The sequence below is a fragment of the Daphnia pulicaria genome, unplaced genomic scaffold (assembly GCF_021234035.1).
Source record: "Daphnia pulicaria isolate SC F1-1A unplaced genomic scaffold, SC_F0-13Bv2 h1tg000133l, whole genome shotgun sequence".
NCBI classification, from domain to species: Eukaryota; Metazoa; Arthropoda; class Branchiopoda; order Diplostraca; family Daphniidae; genus Daphnia; species Daphnia pulicaria.
Window position 1 is genome coordinate 32,501 of NW_025804827.1, and position 4,962 is coordinate 37,462.

Genomic DNA, 4,962 nt, shown 5'->3' on the forward strand with positions numbered 1-4,962 from the left:
GGGCCTGACACCCTCTGTGGGTTGCTCGCCCCGTTCATGGAGACTTGGACGATAGATACCGGACAGACGCGCACGATCCTCCCGAACACCACATTCCTCGGCACCCGCTCAACCGGGCGCGAGGTTCGGTGCTGGGCTCATCCCTGTTCGCTCGCCGCTACTAAGGGAATCCTTGTTAGTTTCTTTTCCTCCGCTTACTGATATGCTTAAGTTCAGCGGGTAGTCTCATCTAAACTGAGGTCAGAATGAATTGTTTGTTTTCAAAAGGAGACAACACTTTATCTAGCTCGGCAGACTTTGGCGTTTTAAAGCCGGGAAAGATTGAATAATTGCCGGTTCAAATTTTTTTTTTTCGAAATAAAGCGAGTCTCTCGTTATTCGCAAAAATTAATTTACGAAAAGTGACAGGGCGTCCTGCGGCTTTTTGTATTGAAACAACGCGTCGTGCGCGAACCAAGCTTGCATAACGAGCGGTTAGAGTGAGTGATAATTCGCGGTGGTCGACACTTCGACACGCCCGGCGCACACACACAACTAAACTCGCGTTGAAGCGGTATATCGCGCACACGCAGCCGACACCTTGTTCGAGAAGATGTGTTTATTTCTAAAATTTTTTTTTGAGTTGGCTCAAAAATTTCCCATCTGTTTTGCCATCGAAAAAGGTTTCTTTTGAATAGAGAGGAAAAAAACAAAACAGGGCGAACCTTCTTTTATTTTTCCCCCTTTTTTGTATTTGAGGCATCGCGGACACTTAAGTCGCGCGGCACCCAGACGTTAGAGATTCGGGAGCTTTTATGCGGTCAGGCCGGGTGAAAAATAAATCTCGCCGCGACCCAACATGCAAAACCAAGACTGAAAAAATCTCTGTTCGTTCATCATTCGACCGACCCTCAGTCAGATGTGGCCCGAGCGAGAAGCTGGGCCGCCATTTACGTTCAAGATTTCGATGCTCCATGTGTTCTGCAGTTCGCATGGATTAGCGCACTTTGCTGCGCTCTTCATCGATCCACGAGCCTAGTGATCCACCGTTCAGGGTCGTATATAAAACGACATATTCGTTTTCTTCTCTCTTTTTCTCCAACCCGCCCAAGCAAATGAATGCGAGGGCGGAGAAAGAAAGCCAGAAAGAAAATGTTCCGATAAACACTCGTACTAGAATTTGGGTTTAGTGTGTTATTGTGATTTTGAATTCTTCCTACTTCATCGAGAGGGCGAAGGGCAAGCTTAAAAAACATTCGGTTTTCAACGGCATAGTGTCGGGCTTTGGAGTGTTAGTCTATACGACGCACACGCACGCAACCACGAGTATCTACGCCCGAAAAGAACGTCCAGAGTAAAGTCTCACACTTTCGTCCCCCACCGAGAATCAAAAAATCCCGAAGACGAAGAGAGAAACAAAAAAAAAACAATTTCGATTGGGCGTATCCGCTTTAAACCACCGCGCATCAGAGCGCCTGATACCCGTTCAAAATCTTGATGTTTTTTTTTTTTTTTTCCGACTCTCCATCCACCGAGTTTTTATTTTTCAAAGTGTTTGATTTAGGGACTAAGACTTTATAAAATCTCCTTTATTGTTCCTTCGGTACTCGCGGCCCAGGCGGGCTATCGTATTCTTCACTCTACTAACGTCAACACTGTGAGCGCCGCTAAAGGTCGAATGAATCTATAGAGACATTCACCATCGAAGCAGGAAGAATTTGCTCACGGCCATAGACCAAATCGAAAGACTTTGTGTTTTTTTTTGAGCCGAGAGGAAAGAAAAATCAATTTGAAAAGGCGAATCCGCTTTAAACCACCGCGCATCAGAGCGCCTGATACCCGTTCAAAATAAATGATTTTCTTCCGTCAACCCACACATAGTTCATACGATGTCTTACGCCGAAAGACTTTTGATGGGGTTTTTTTTGTTTTGCAACTTTTAGTTGTTTCGTGCTCAACCAAAGCCATATGCGCAAAACATTTGTCTTGTTCGTTTATGATCCTTCCGCAGGTTCACCTACGGAAACCTTGTTACGACTTTTACTTCCTCTAAAGGATCAAGTTCGACCATCTTTCAGTCTCGCCGTTGGTAGGCACCGCACGGGCAGAGATTGCTCCCCACTCGACGGCACCCCGACAAGCCCGTCCGAAGGCCTCACTAAATCATTCAATCGGTAGTAGCGACGGGCGGTGTGTACAAAGGGCAGGGACGTAATCGACGCGGGCTAGTGACCCGCGCCTACTAGGGATTCCTGGTTCATGGGGATCATTGCAGTCCCCAATCCCAACCACGAAGGAGGTTCAGCGGTTACCCGGTCCTTTCGGACAGGGAGAGTGAAACACGCTGATTCCTTCAGTGTAGCGCGCGTGCGGCCCAGGACATCTAAGGGCATCACAGACCTGTTATTGCTCACTGTCACGCGGCTGGACGCCGCTTGTCCCTCTAAGAAGACTGCGTGACGGACGCGAGAGCAGAAGGTATCGCCGGGGATGACGACGACCGAATAACAATAGAGCCAGCCCCCGCGAGACATTCCCGACAAAGCCCCGCCATACCTCATCCGCCAGGCAACCAACCCGTGAAGGCCGTACACCCGACGAACAAAGCACAACGAAACCAAGCCGAGAGATTGCCTCACTAAAGGAACCAGTCCCACCGAGACCCGAATCGCCGCCACCTGATCCCGACGCCTCCGTACTCCCTTCGGTTTCAATTGATAAAACCCGTCACCTATTTAGCAGGCTAGAGTCTCGTTCGTTATCGGAATTAACCAGACAAATCGCTCCACCAACTAAGAACGGCCATGCACCACCACCCACCGAATCAAGAAAGAGCTCTCAATCTGTCAATCCTTCCAGTGTCCGGGCCTGGTGAGGTTTCCCGTGTTGAGTCAAATTAAGCCGCAGGCTCCACTCCTGGTGGTGCCCTTCCGTCAATTCCTTTAAGTTTCAGCTTTGCAACCATACTTCCCCCGGAACCCAAAGACTTTGGTTTCCCGGAAGCTGCCCGTCGAGTCATTGGAGTAACTCCGACGGATTGCTGGTTGGCATCGTTTATGGTTAGAACTAGGGCGGTATCTGATCGCCTTCGAACCTCTAACTTTCGTTCTTGATCAAGGAAAACATTCTTGGCAAATGCCTTCGCTGTTGTTCGTCTTGCGGCGGTCCAAGAATTTCACCTCTGTCGCCGCAGTACGAATGCCCCCGTCCGTCTCTATTGACCATTACCTCGGGTCCAAAAGTAAAAGACCAGCAAAATCGGACCGAGGTCCTATTCCATCATTCCATGCTGCGATATTCAGGCGTTGGGATACACCTGCTTTGAGCACTCTAATTTGTTCAAAGTAAACGTTGCCGGCCGCCCGAGACACCCGGTGAAGGGCACCCCGAACGATTGACTGGGTGGAGCGAATCGAGTCAACTACGACCAAAATTTAAAAAAGAACCCGAAAGAACTTTCCAACTCTGGCCGCAGATACAACAACGACGCACCGACCACCACTCCGGCGATGTTGTCCGACCGTGAAGAGAGTCGGGCTTTGACACCCGGGCTCCCAGAGCGTGAAACGCAACACCCTTGATTCAGAGCGGCGCCGCCCGGCCGAAGACAGACATCCGACTACGAGCTTTTTAACCGCAACAACTTTAATATACGCTATTGGAGCTGGAGTTACCGCGGCTGCTGGCACCAGACTTGCCCTCCAATGGTTCCTCGTTAAAGGATTTAAAGTGTACTCATTCCAATCACGGGGCCTCGGAAGAGTCCCGTATCGTTATTTTTCGTCACTACCTCCCCGTGCCGGGAGTGGGTAATTTGCGCGCCTGCTGCCTTCCTTGGATGTGGTAGCCGTTTCTCAGGCTCCCTCTCCGGAATCGAACCCCGATTCCCCGTTACCCGTTGCAACCATGGTAGGCGCGTAACCTACCATCGACAGTTGATAAGGCAGACATTTGAAAGATACGTCGCCGGCGCGAAGGCCGTGCGATCGGCGTGAAGTTATCCAGAGTCACCAAAATTGGTACGGTGCGCGAGCCCGAAAGCCCGGCCCCGACTGGTTTTGATCTAATAAAAGCACCTCTTCTGCGAGCCCGAAAGCCCGCAGTCGAGGCTCGAGTGCATGTATTAGCTCTAGAATTACCACAGTTATCCAAGTAGGATGGAGTGGATCTAAGGAACCATAACTGATTTATTGAGCCATTCGCGGTTTCGCCGTCTAGCGGCTTGTACTTAGACATGCATGGCTTAATCTTTGAGACAAGCATATGCTACTGGCAGGATCAACCAGGTATTTCGTGTATGTTTGTTTGATATGCATCCGGCGAGTTGCGGGTTTTTATTTCGCCCACGCATCACCAAACACACACCAAATCAACACGTTTTTCGTTTTTTTTCTTTTTCTTCGGAAACTAAAATTTTTGATCGCAACGCCTGGCGTGTCACAGCGAGTCCCAGTGAAGAGAAACACCGATCCGATCCGTTTGTTGGATTTTTTTCATTTCAATTTCCAAAGTCAAAGACCATTCAACGGTCTATGAGCCCAAAGTGAATCGGATTCATTCGACCGGTCTTGATATATTCATCAACTTTTTTTCCCGTATTACGGTTTTCGACGGTCATATGTGGCGTGCTGTATGCTCATAAGTCAAGCCTGCTTTACTAAGCTGACAAGCATACATCTTTTAAATTTTTGTGGGCTCAGAGTTTTATTTTTATTTTTCCACCGCCGAGGCACACTCTCGCATCACCCCGCACGACACACACACACACACACACCTCACCGCTCAACGGTCACACGAGGCAGAATTTTCCGCAAAGACTTTCGAAGAGAAAGAGAAAACTCGGAACAACCGCGGTCAGAGGCCAGCATAGAGGCATCGTATAGAAAGTCATGGGCGGAAAAAAACAAATCATTTCAAGTCGAGACAAGCAACCAGACTACCCCTATAAAAGTGCGCAATTCTTTAAGAGTTCACCGAAGAATG

The 4,962-nt window shown here is 49.0% G+C and overlaps 3 non-coding genes across 3 annotated transcripts in view; all 3 read right to left on the reverse strand.

Moving 5' to 3' along the window:
- Positions 1–243, reverse strand: part of LOC124319191 — a 4,575-nt gene extending 4,332 nt beyond the window's left edge. The window contains exon 1 of the ribosomal RNA XR_006912884.1: positions 1–243. This exon is cut by the window's left edge and continues 4,332 nt beyond it. This is a non-coding gene — a ribosomal RNA (large subunit ribosomal RNA).
- A 641-nt stretch (positions 244–884) lies between these two features.
- Positions 885–1,037, reverse strand: LOC124319193. The gene has a single exon (XR_006912887.1). It is a non-coding gene; the product is annotated as a 5.8S ribosomal RNA (ribosomal RNA).
- Positions 1,038–1,973: 936 nt separating this feature from the next.
- LOC124319188 lies at positions 1,974–4,268 on the reverse strand. Its single transcript, XR_006912881.1, has one exon. It is a non-coding gene; the product is annotated as a small subunit ribosomal RNA (ribosomal RNA).
- Positions 4,269–4,962: the final 694 nt, after the last annotated feature.